Source organism: Myodes glareolus, chromosome 23 (assembly GCF_982192425.1).
Source record: "Myodes glareolus chromosome 23, mMyoGla1.1, whole genome shotgun sequence".
NCBI classification, from domain to species: Eukaryota; Metazoa; Chordata; class Mammalia; order Rodentia; family Cricetidae; genus Myodes; species Myodes glareolus.
Window position 1 is genome coordinate 20,333,803 of NC_142048.1, and position 13,809 is coordinate 20,347,611.

General features: G+C 37.7%; 1 long non-coding RNA gene across 1 annotated transcript in view; it reads right to left on the reverse strand.

Moving 5' to 3' along the window:
- Positions 1-13,476, reverse strand: part of LOC125413940 (uncharacterized) — a 44,253-nt gene extending 30,777 nt beyond the window's left edge. Inside the window, exon 1 of the long non-coding RNA XR_015736208.1 lies at positions 13,384-13,476. This is a non-coding gene — a long non-coding RNA (uncharacterized LOC125413940). The remainder of the gene's footprint in view (positions 1-13,383) is intronic.
- Between the last annotated feature and the right edge of the window lie 333 nt (positions 13,477-13,809).

Below are 13,809 nucleotides of genomic sequence, written 5' to 3' on the forward strand. Positions count from 1 at the left end.
TGATGCTTGCCAAAAGTAATATACTCACTAATCATGTGCTAGATAGAAAAGAAATTGTTCATGAAAATATCTTAAGTAAATTTTAACTTCAAGAAATTGATAGTGTTCAAACCCTCTGGGTAAAATCTGGTGTAAGGTTTTATGACTAATGAACAACTTAATAATAACACAATGTAGCAAAATAAACTTTATGTTCTAATAATATTACCTTCCAATAGTTGGTTGCTCACAAATATTAGCCACTGGACTTGACTTTGCTTACATTATCCTATTTATCTATTCATTAGTCCTCCAGAGTAGCTACTCATTCTCATTATGCAAATAAAGTTGGAGAAACAGAACAAACACCTTCAACAAGATAGAACAATTTTCTAAAACTGGGATTAGAAGCCATATATGCGTAGCTTTTGAGCACAGGGTAGATAATGCCATTAATTACTGCTTGCTCAATGTTATTCATGTTACAAAAACAATGAAAAACAATGCTTTGAGGAGCAGTCTCTTAACGCTGGAATCACTTATCAAGTTGATCATGATAAAAGTGCACAATTAAAAGGATATTTTGCATCATTACCTTTGAACATTTCAAAGAAAGTCCTTTCAATGATTTGAATTTTGATAGAAGCATGAATTTCCATGAGGGGCTATAATATGTTTATTCTTTTCTAGAGTCTAAATAATTTCAAAGGTAAACTACAAAGTAATGTATGTAGAAAATAAAAAAAGGAATTTTAATTTGGTCAAAGTGCATTGTAAAAGCAAAATTAACTAACTAAATGGGCCACAGGATTAGATGACTCCAGCAAGTGGGATGGGATATGAATGCTGAGAGAAAAATATATGCCCTACCCCAGGAACTAGAATCAGTCTCTACGAAGAGTGTTACTGTGTTTTAAGTGCTTGTTCCCCGGCTGGTGTTACTAGTTCAGGAGACTCCATACCCTTTAAGACAGTGGCTCCTGACCTTCCTAATGCTGTGGCTCTTTAATATTCTTCACGTTGTGCTGACCCCCCACCATAAAATTATTTTATTGTTGCTTCATAACTGTAACATTGCTGCTATTATGAGTGTTACTGTAAATATCTGATATGTTATCCCTATTAAATAACAGTGTGAGCACCATTGGGCTTGTGATCCACACGTTGAGAACTGCTGCTTTAATAGATTGAGTGCAGTGTGAGCGAGGGGTTAGTAGTGTGAGCCCTTGAAGGTTAGGGTCCAACTCTTGGTGACTGAACATCACTGCCTCCTGGTCTTGCATCTCTCCCTCCCACTGCCACAACTATTTCCTCCCCACTATGATAGATCGAGACCTTGTAAAGCCAAGAACCTAAATGAACCTTTCATCTCCAAAGTTGTTTCTGTCAGATATTTTGTCAAGATGGCATAAAAGTAACTGACACAACAGTACTTTTGTTTAAAATTTGATCACCAGATAAATCACTGATTCTCCAGAGAATAAAGAAGTGGAGAATCTGTTTGTCAGGAATAATGTGTGTATAGGAAGGCAATTTCACCAGCCCTTCTAATAGTCTCCCCTTACTGCGAATAGCATGTAAGCCCTACATTACATCTCCTTGATTGGAGATCCAGATCCTAAAACAGGCTAGCTGCCAACGTACAAGGTGATTTTTTTTATTGCTCTTTCAAAGAGAGACTATTGTTCCTCTTTTCTAATCTCTTGGCTCAACCTACGAGAAAGATAAATTTTGCCACCAATAAGGTTCAGACATGAGTGTTATAGTTCACTAATTAAATCGACTGCAGGGCTACTGTATTTCAGATCGAAAGTATATTATTCTATTAGTTCTCTCATCTTCAATAAGTCCATCCTTGCTTTCTAAAGTAAAACGTCATGAGTTCCAAAATGAGATTAATGTTGTTATTGCTAAAGATAATAAAAATTTATGAATCCAATAATTATAAACAGCACTCAACATCAGTAGAAGCCCTGTTTTTGCTCTCAAAATTCACAAGGAGTGTTTAGAAGCTATACCCATTAGGCATTAAGAGAACTGATATGTAACATTTAAACTTTCTTGACATGTATTAGAAATTAGAAATTCAGGGAATTTGCATTTCTCAATTTTTTCCATCTCTGATAGAGAATTTCTTAAATTTCTACACACATGATTATAGGCATTGAATCTTAAGAACCTTATATTTTTATTATTTTATGAGTAGGTGTTTATTATCTCTGTTATGATACTATTTCACACACACTATTTTAAAAAGTCTTACTATCCTCAGATGTTAGAATAGATTCCCCAGTTAGATATTCTTGAACCCCTTGTTTAATATTAACTAAACCTACAGTAATGGCTTGGTATTTGTATGTGAAAGTAAGAATGGTAATTACTCTGGTCCTGTGGCAACCTTTGCAGTTCAAAGAATCAAACATATCGTTGTACTCTTTTTTTACTAGGAATATGGGAGCACTTTCTATTTGATTCCAATGCAGGGCTTCTCACGGGGTTGTAGTTCAGCTGCTGTTCAGAGCTGTAGTCAACCAAAAGTTACAAGTCTCATTTGCAAACTTATTTATGTAGTAGGCAGCATCCTATATTTTGTTGCTGGCCAAAGGCTTCAATTTTTCACCCATGAGTCTATCCATAAGCCATGTAAGTGCCCTTATGACATGACAATTGTATTCCTCTAGAGAAGTGATAGGAGAGAAAGCAGAGACTGAAATCACATTGTAATTTCAGTCCTACTGTCTGAATACCACTTTCTTTTGCCTTACCCCATTTGCTAGGAGTCAAAAACTCCAGTAATATCTGCATTGGTGGGTAGTGGCAGGAATCACTGAGGACTGTCTTGGGGACCATCTTGCATAAAAAGCAAAATGAAAACATTTCTTTGATGTCTTATTCTCACTAGGATAGTGCTGCTTACTCTGTACAAAATAAGCTTAATTTGTAATTTGTTAATTTCAGTTTAAGAAATCTTCAGTATAAGGTTTACTATAATTCACCTACCATCTCTAGAAGAATAAGCACATCATTTTAGTTGTCATTTTTATCTTTGAGTTGTTCTAAGTTATTGATTCTTGAGTGATGTGCACCTAAGAAGATCTGGTTATGTATCTGCCACACAAATCATTAAATAAATTCTTTAAGCTGGTGATATAATAATTGACAGCATTATGTTTCCCATGGGATTTCTTTGGCCTAAGAAGTCTGCTTTTGGGAGCTGATTTACCCTGTCCCCATCTTCATTTGAACTAGGAAAGCATTTGCAGCATATTCCTGAGCGGATCTCAGGATGGATCTTTGAAACTCATTTCCCCTTCAGTTATGGTGAAGCTCAGATCTTTTCCAAGTGTCCCTCAAGACACCAACTTTACTCTTCTCAGGATTTCCCCCCCAGAACAGAGAGCCAATAAAATCCCATTTCTGGGACTGAGTAAGCAAAGAGGAGTTAGATAAGAGCTAACGAGGGGAATGTGCAGCTGTACCTAGGCAGCTATGTTTCCTGGCAAGGCAGGGAGTTAAACATGAAGGAACCAGGGCAACTGCAGCTATATCTCAATACCCAAAACTCAAAATACCCTTAAATACATTTGAAGCTCTAGCTAGACTCGTCTTACTTTTTGAGAAACTAAGACACCGGGATACTTATACATGTGCCTCACATGCAGAGTCTGCACTTTGAAGCAATCTTGGCATCGTTATACCACTTGCCTTGCCTTTTTTCTAACCGTCTCTAATTCCCATCCCCAATTTTATGGTCTATTCAAAATGATCATTGGAAGAAGCGTTCCAAAAAAGGAGACTTCGTCTCGCGTCCTTGGGAGGGCCAAATGGGTACGTAATTCTCATGAACAGGCCGCATCCTTCATAAATATTGAAACACTCCTGAAAAAGCCACCAAACAGAGTCATCTCTGCTGTCATGCCTGCACCTCGACAATTGCTCAACTCTCAATCGGGGCGCATGCTCTGCTGCACTCTGTTAAACAAGGCTCTTCTTAAAGTGTTTGTGTCTCTCAGATGAATTCTTCTCTTAGAGAAGACAATATCAAGGAAGCTTTTCCCATTAACACTACAACAATCACATCACTTTGAAACCTATCCAGTCTTTCTCTGTGTCATTTTTATTCACCCCTTAGACAAACTTCATAAAGTTACACTCTTTTGCTTGGTCCTGAAAACAAAAAAAATAAAAGGAGTCATATATTCTTGGTCTGTTTTTGCCCCCAATACCTGGTGCTAACAAATTAAAGACACAGCGTGAGTGAGCCGTACTCTGTAGCATGTGTTAAACTCAAAGTCTGCAAACTGACAGAGAAATTCTCATACTTTCTAAAACTTAACTCTCACTTCTATTATATGCCATGGAATTCTAAGACCTATGTAGCTGCTGAAATCTTTTGTGACTCTCCTCTCCACATGCCCTATGAAAGGATATTTCTCCGTAAAGGAGCAATGGAGGTAGCCACTGACTGCTAATTGGAAGGTTTTTCTGTTTCAAGTATCTTTGTCCAGGTCCCTCTGCACTTACCCCTTCATTGAAGCGTGCTGCTCTACAGAGAAATACACCACAACCTGCACCACAGATACTTATTAAAATACTACCAGACCCACATGGTCAAGGTACAGTCTTCTGCCACAATGGTTGAGTGTCAAGTGGATGCAAATCAGGAACTCAAAACAAACAAACAAAAATCTACACGTTTCTCTGTGGGTTTAATATTTTTCTCTCTGGCTTTACTCTTTGCACTTCACTTCTCAATGTTGGTGTCGAATGTTATTTTCTTCGAAACTTTACCCCTAACTGTGTATCTTCTCATAATTATGGGACACCTGCTGGGATGTGCAGTCTTGATTGTTCCCTTGATTTGATTGAGAAATGCCTATAAGACAGTGAAGCACGCCTGTGTGGGTGACTTTGAGAGTATTTTCAGGTGCAATTAAATGCTTAGGTCTGTGGTCCAATTAACACTTTAGGGCACTGATGGATTTAAGGTAGAATAGACTATTGAGAAGTGTTAGAAACTGGAAGATGGGGCTTGGTTGGAAGACCATTCTTTCACGGTGTCTTTCCTTAAAGGTTTACTTTGCCCTATTCTTTTCTTGTGTCCTGTCTTCTTCCTGTTTGCTACAAGAAGAAACTCATTTAACACTTACATATGTTAGTGTCCTGATCACATGGGTTGAAGTGGCCATGAAGTACACCCTCCAATACTATGAGTAAAACAAAGTCATTCCTCAATTAAATTTCTCTTTGAAGGGTTTTAGATGCAGTCATGCAAAATACCCATGAAATAACTTCCCTTTCGTGTGCAGGTAAGTAACTCTAATAAAACTCGTGAGTTCGAATACAAACAGAAAACATGAGCGGGGTGGGGGTGCTTGCTGAGAAGTGGTCTAGCTGGAAAGAGTTGTGGATGGGATGTGCAACTGACTAAAATTTATCACATCAATGTGTCAAACTCTTTAACAATTTCTTTTCAAGAAACTGATAAATCTGCCTGGACAAAACAGTGTAGCTGTATTATTTCTAACCAGAAGCTGGTTCTCAAAGAAACAAAAAGAGAATGACTCCGCTGAGTATACCCCGAGTATACCCAGTTTATCTTTTAGGCTGACAGGTTGTGCTTAGGTTATAGAATGAACAAAAACCATTTTGAAGTAGGTCATAGTGATCAAACATCCTACAGAGAAACACAAACTCACACACACACACACACAGACACACACGTACACATGCACACACACATGCACACACAACATAAGTGAGGAGAAAGCATTCTCTTTACTATTGAATAGAGATTTTCTCAGCGACTGGTAACAGACACTTAGAAAGAATAAAATCTCCGTTACCCAGAAGTGTGTAAAGTGTTTCTGTGTAAGATAGATGATACTCTGACCTTGTGACATTTTCTTATGGGACTCAGGGACAGATAAACAGGGGACAGAAATCATTTCGTCAGAGAATCTATTTTCTCATAAGCCCTTTATGCTGTACATCACAATGATAGGGTTTCAAGCCTCTTTCTTAGACTGAACCATTTTTTTCCCTTAAATGTCAACAATGGTCTCTTGAAAGCCAAATACAACAAACATTTCTCATTTCCTTCCAACATGGTCTCTCTTTGATATTTGAAACTATGCTTTTTGAAATAGTTTTTTTCTCTTCCTTAATATTTCTTATTCAAACTTTTCTTTAGTCTTTATCTTCTTTAACCCTTCATGTCCTAGTCTTTTCTAAGTGGCTTTTCTTTTTTCCTTCTTAGGGACATCAGCCTTTGCACTCCTGGAGAAAAGTCATTTCTTAGGAAATTGTTTCCAGCTCTGTTGGCTTAGAACCACACAGTCTCACACTCTCCGCTTTAGTCATGCACTTTGTTACCCTCGTTTCCCTGGCAACTTGGGATTATATAAATTAAACCCCCAACTTCTTATTGAGCATATTGATCTCTTTATTATTACTAACAATCATGTCCAACAAGAAAATTTTTCTTTATTCTTGTCTTTTTCTCCCCCCTCCCATCTATAACTTGCTTTCCTTCCTCATGCGGCTTCTACCAACACAGACTTGGGCTCTTAGAGTCACTCAGGCAGCTAAACAACCTGGCCCTCTTTAGTTTATGCTTTTCTCTCGTTTCCTGTGGTCATTCAGAAAAACAGCTGGCTATTTGTCTGAGGGATTTGTCATGCTCTGGGAACAGACCTGGGTTCCTTCTCAACTGTGTAATTATTTGCAATGTGATCCTCACCAAACTATTTAACTTCTCTTATTTTTTTCTACCCTGTGTAACAGACATGGTAAATTGAATGTATCTCTTGGTACTATAATGAAGACTGAGTGAGATAAATAAGTCTAGTCCTTTCACCTCAGTGTTGATAACAGGAATAAAGCTACACACACAGAGCTATGGTGACCACATTTTAAACAAACTCTAAATTGTCTTTTGACTGCGGGCTTTCTGTAGAATGTAAAGCCACACTGACTTTGTTTCTTTCCCTCTTTGCTCTGTTGTGGATTAGGGCATCAGACTGGTCCTCTTATTCATGATTTCTCAACCCTTGATTCTGTCGATACTGCCACAAGATTTATCTCACTGAAGGCCAGACCAGTTGATGTCATGCTCCATTGCTTTAATGCTGCAGAGGCTCCCTAGAGTCTCCACAAGAATGCTCACACCCTAGCGCAGCTCACTGGGCTTTCAATAATCCACTTGGGGCTTCCTTTCCTTCTCACATACTTAGGCTCTGGATACCCTATTCTTATCACTCTGCACTATTCCCCACTATGCTTTCATAAGCCCATGACTTATCTGTTGTTTTTTTTTATTTTTGAAATTCTAATTTAATTACAAACTTGATCCATTCCATTCGTTTCCTACAAATTCTCCCATATACCCTTTCCCATTCCCCTTGAAATTCACAAATTTTTCATTCCCAAATATAACTTGTTGAATTCACATAAAGTTACTCGTGTGTGTGTGTGTGTGTGTGTGTGTGTGTGTGTATGTGTGTATGTGCTTAGGGCTGATTATTTGGCACTGGACAAGCAGTTGGTGCACTATTCCCTGGGAGGACCATCTTCCCAGCTCCCAGCTATACACAGCTTCCTGTAATTCCTGGTATTGTGGCCTTAAGGGGTTTTCTACTACGCAGTTTGGAATGTTTATTTGTCTCATCCTTGTTCGGCTGTTATGGAGGTTGTGTTGGTTAAGCTTTACATGTATAGCTTCTGATAGGATACACACTCTTACAGGAAAGCCTCTGATTCTCCGCCTCTTACAAACTTTCTGCCATAGCCTTTTCTTTTCTCCAAAGAAGTGAATTCTAGATTTCCTGCCATAGGCTCCATGTCCTGGATCATGACTCTGACAGAACATGGGTGCTCTCCTGGAGACTATGCAGTACTAGAAATCCCAGGAAAGACAACATCCATTGCTCACTGATACTTCTTAGAGCCTGTATAGCTATCCCCAATAGTCCCCCCTCCCCTCAGCTCCATATCCTTGTTCAATACTACATCAGAAGACCCATTCTCTACCAGAGGTCACACTAGTACAAGGGACCCCAGGCCCACAACACTGGTAGACCTCTGATTTCCCAGAGGACAAATAGGTACTAGGAATCCCAGGAACCAAGCTTGTGCCTAAATCCCCAAGGCCACACAAGTTACCAAAACCCCGGTGGAGACACCCTACTGAACGTCCTGAAGACTCCCTGGTCACCAAAACCAAGGTCACACAAGTCATACGATCAGAGAAGAAACTAAAACCAAAGAAAAAAATATCCATCCAACAAAGATAAACTCACAAATTGGCACCTAAACCTATGCTAACTTCAAATCCTATTGAATAGAGACCAGCTAAAAAACAGGAACAATAACAGTCAGGGCAATATGGCATCACCAGAGGCCAGCTATCCTACTACAGCAAGTCCTGGATATTCCAACAGAGATGAAGCACAAGAAAATGATCTTATACCCAATCTATTAATATGATAGAGTTCATTAAATAGGATGAATAAATTATAGGAATCTGGGAAAAGATAAATGAATACATGAAGGAAATGAATAAAATTGTTCAAGACTTAAATCTGAAATAGAAGCAATAAGGAAAACACAAACTAAGATATACTGGAGATAGAGAATCTAGGGAAGCAAACAGGAACTGCAGACACAAAGATCATCAACAGAATACAAGAGATGGAAGCGATTGGGACTCCACTCCTCATAGCAGGTCTCTTCGCCTAATCTTAATACATGGGAAAGTGCTTGGTCTTATGGAAACTTGATATGCCATGATTTGTTGAGAACCATGGAAGACCAGCCCTTTCATGAACAGAAACATAGGGGGAGTGAGTTGGGCATATAAAATACAATAGAAGAAGCTGGTACATAGGTCAAAGAAAATGTTAAAGTTAAAAAGTTTCTAATATATAACATCTAGGAAATCAGGGACATTATGGAAGTACCAAACCTAAGAATAATAGGAATAGAAGAGGAAGAAGATTCCCAGCTCAAAGACCCAGAGAATATTTTCAACAAAATTATAGGATAAAATTTTCCTGACACAAAAAAAGAAATAGAACATCAAATGTATTGAGCATAGAACATCAAATGTATTGAGCCAGAAAAGAAAGTCCCCTCTCTACATAATAATCAAAGCATCAACATACTACACAAAGAATATTAAAAGCTCCAAGGAAAAAAGGCAAAGTAATATGTATAGGTAGACCCATTAGAATTATACCCTACTTCTCAATGGATACTCTGAAAGACCATGGATACAAGCCTAGATTACTCAATTCAGCAAAGCTGTCAATCATCATAGATGGGGAAAACAAGTTATTCTATGATAAAGTCAAATATAACAATTATATCTTTTACAAATTCAATCTTACATAAGGTACTAGAAGGAAAACTCAAACCCAAGGAGGTTAACTACACCCAAGAAAGCACAGGAAATAAATAATTTCACACCAGAAAAAAAACCAAAAGAAGGGGGAAAAGCATGTACGCACACATGGATGTGTGTGTACACACACACACACACACACACACAAACACACACAGGGAGAGAGAGAGAAAGAGAGAGAGAGAGAGAGAGAGAGAGAGAGAGAGAGAGGGAGATTACCAGCACCACCATCGCCATATTTCAGAAACTGACTTTCATTGATCATTAATATTGTCAATATCAATAAACTCAATTTACCAAAGGAAAGACACAAGCACACAGAGCACACAGAATGGATTCAAAGACAGGATCCATCCCTCTGCTTCATACAAGAAATACACCACGACATCCAAGATTTTCCAAACAAATGGACCCAAGAAGCAAGTTTGTGTAGTCATTCTAATATCTAACAAAATAGACTTTCAATCAAAACTAATCCAAAGAGATGGAGAAGGACATTTTATATTCATCAAAAGAAAACTTTATCAAGATGACATCTCAGTTGTTAATATCTATACCTCAACTGGATATGGGCACCCACATTTGTAAAATAAACATTAGTAAAGCTTAAATCACTTATTAAATGCCACACATTAATAGTGGGTGACTTCAATACCTCACTCTTACCTATGAACAACTCATTCAGGCAGAAACTAAAGAGAGAAATAATGGAACAAGCAGACATCCATAATCCAATGGACCTAATAGATAGCTACAAAGCAATTCATCTAAACAAAGAAAACTAAAATTTCTTCTTAGCGCTTAATGAAACCTTCTCCAAAATTGACCTCAAACTCAGTTACAAAGCAAATCTTAACATACACAAGAAAATTGAAACAACCCCCTATATTTTATCAGACCACCCACCATGGATTAAAGCTGGACATCAGCAACAACAGAAACAATAGAAAGTCTGCAAACTCATGGAAACTGAACAACTCCCTTGCTGTGGAATAATACTCTTGTACACTGTAAAGATTTGTCACTTAGATATTTTAATATGTTTAATGTTTAATAAAACATTGATTGGCCAGTATTCAAACTGGAAGTTAGGTGGAAAAGCCAAACTTAGAACGATGGGATGAAGAGGGGCAGAAGGGCAGAGTAAGAGAGTTGTGGGCAGATACAATGAGATAAACATGGGCATGTCATATGGAGAAAAGGCATAACCACATGGCAAAGCTTCAATAAAAATATGGGTTAACATAAAATATGTTATCTAATAACAAGTTTGAACTATTGTACAAGTATTTATAATTCATATTCAGCCTCTGAATTAGTTACTTGGGACTAGATTTGTTGGGACATAACACTCCACTTACACTCCCTGCTGAAGGACTACTGGGTCATGATAGAAATAAAGAAATTAAAAACTTCCTGGAATTAAATGAAAATGAATGCACAAACATACCCAAATTTACTGGATACAATGAAAATGGCACCAAGAGGAAAGCTCATAGCACTAGCTGTCTTAATGAAGAATTTGGAGAGATTTCATACTATCAACTTAACAGCACACCTGAAGGCTCTAGAACAAAAAGAAGCAAACACACCCAAGAGAAGACAGCAAGAGATAATTAAATTGAGGACTGAAAACAATAAAATAGAAACAAAGCAAACAATACAATTAATCAATAAAATAAAGAGTTGATTCTTTGAGAAAAACAACACTACAGACAACTTACTTAACAGTACACCCATAGCACATACACTAAGATTTATAATTAATAAATGGGACCTCATAAAGCTGAAAAGTTTCTGTAAGGCAAAAGATACTGTCAATGACAAAAATGGCAACCTAGCATAATGGGAAAAGATCTTTACCAACACCACATCTGACAGCAGAATAATTGCATAAAGAACTCAAGAAACTAGACATCAACAAAACAAATAATCCAATTAAAAATGAGGTACAGACCTAACAGAATTATCAACAGAGGAATCTTAAACGACCAAGAATCACTTAAAGAAATGTTTAGCATCCTTAGCCAATAGGAAAATGTCAATCTTAATGATTCTATTTTACATTTGTCAGAATCAAAAACACAAATGACAACTCATGTTGGTGAGTATGTAGAGCAAGGAGAACACCCCTTCTTTGCTGGTATGAGTGTTCACCTTAGATATCAATATGGCAGTTTCTTAAAACAAAATTGGAAACCTATCTACCTCAAGACCCAGCTATACCTTAACTCCTGAGCAAAGAACATGCCATATCATGCCGCAAGGACATCTGATCAACTATATTAATAGTAGCTTTATTCATAATAGCTAGATACTTGAAACAACCAAATAGTCCCTCAACTAAAGAATGAATAAAGAGTACCGAGATTGACAACTGGAATCAGGGGCCATTTCAGGGATGAGCTAGTAGTGCAAACTCCCAGGAATCTATGAGGGTGACTCTAGATAAGACTCATAGCAATGGGAGATACAGAGCCTGAACTGACCATGTTCTGCAACCGGGAAAGACTTTTAGTGGAGGAATTGTGACACCAACCTAGCCACAAATTCTTTGATCTACAATTTTCCCTGCCTACAAGATGTGCTGGCATAAAGATTGTACAGAAATTGTGGGAGTGGCCAACACAGGACTGGCCAAGCTTGAGACCCTTATCATGAGAGGGTGTCCACTCCTGCCTCTGGGTAGAGGACCAAAACCCAGAAGCTGGTAACCCAGAGACCTAGAATAGAACCAAGCAAGACTTGCAAAAATGTAAACTAAATGATTCCTAATGATATTCTGCTCTACTCATAGATTAGCACCTAGCCCATTTTCATCACAGAGACTTTATTCAGCAACCGAAGGAAACAGACGTATAGACCCACAGTCAAACATTAGGCAAACTCATAGAATCCTGTTGGAGAGTGGAAGGAAGAATTTTAGGAACCAGAGTGAAGGACACCACAAGAAAACCCACAGAATTAACATAGGCTCATAGGGGCCCCACAAAGACTGAACCGGCCACCAGGGAGCCTACATGGGACTGACCTAAGCCGTCTGCATACATGTTAGAGTACTGTAGCTTGGTTTTCTTATTGGCCTCCTAACATTGGGAACAGGGGCTATCTCGAACTATTTTGCTTGTTCTTTAGACCCTTTTCCTCAACTGGATTACCTTGTCTAACCTTAAAATGAATGGAGGTGCTTAGTCTTACTTCAACTTGATTTGCCATGTTTGGTTAATATTCATGGGAGGTCTGGCTTTTTATATGGAGAGAAATGGAGGAATACTGGACAAGGTGGAGCAAAAGGGAGGTGAAAGGATAGTCTGGGGACGAGAGGTAAAAGGGGAAACTTTGGTCAGGATGTGAAAAAAAGGTGAATTTTAAGCTTGAAAATCTCTAAGTCTTTTGTATTTCAGATATAAGCTAAATTTCCCTTCCCTTCTTAACTAGCAAATTTTCCTATCATTGCATAGACACACACTAGCAAAGGAGCACACATACATGGATGTATGTAGACACACATATATACATATTGAAAAATTTGTATAGATCTATATGAACATATATTTATACATGTACCCTACAGTAGTGGTTTATCTGTTCATTTCTGAACCTGCATGGTAGGTGACTTAAGAGTTGACCATATTTATTCCTTTTGGCTCCACTATTATATCCAATTGACTAAAGCAGATGATTAGGAAACATACATGGAATGAATTTACATATCTAATAAAAATTTAAGTTTTAAAGCTTATGCTTTTCTCTGCCCAATTAGCTTGTGCTTTAATTATCATTTGTTTGTCTCATTTGTATCCCCTAATAACATTGTACAGAAAGCACATTTTCTAAGTAGATCATCATATGAATGCATCATCATTTACTAACCAATCCTTACTATTGGAACATTTTAAGGCTTGAATTATTATAATTAATGGTGCACTGATTAGTTTTTTGCTATAAAATCTTTCCATGAGTAAGAAATGAAATGAATATCCATTTGTTTTGTTACCTACAGGTGCAAACAGAAGCCCATTTCTTGAAGAAAATCCATTTTATCATCAGATGAAATGAGCACATTCCCAGTGAGGGGAACACAGGTATGGAATTTAGAATTCAACACTGCTTTCCTAGAAACTATTTTTGGCTCATAGAACAGAGTATGACCTATGACCCATAACATGGTGATGGGTCTTTATTATGTCTTTGCCTCATGTTTTCTTTAAGTTGCTAAACTGTAATTTACCCTCTTCAATGAGGGACTTTTCTCCTTAAAACAGAGAAAAAGAGCTTTGGATAGAATCACTTTACATGGCTTGATTGATATGTCCTCTGTGTCACTACTTTTGAGGTGTTTTTCTTAGCTATTAAGTTTGGTAGAATCTGTTGTCTGCTTGAATACTACTGTAAATGAAATAATTCTGAACAACAGAGAAATGATA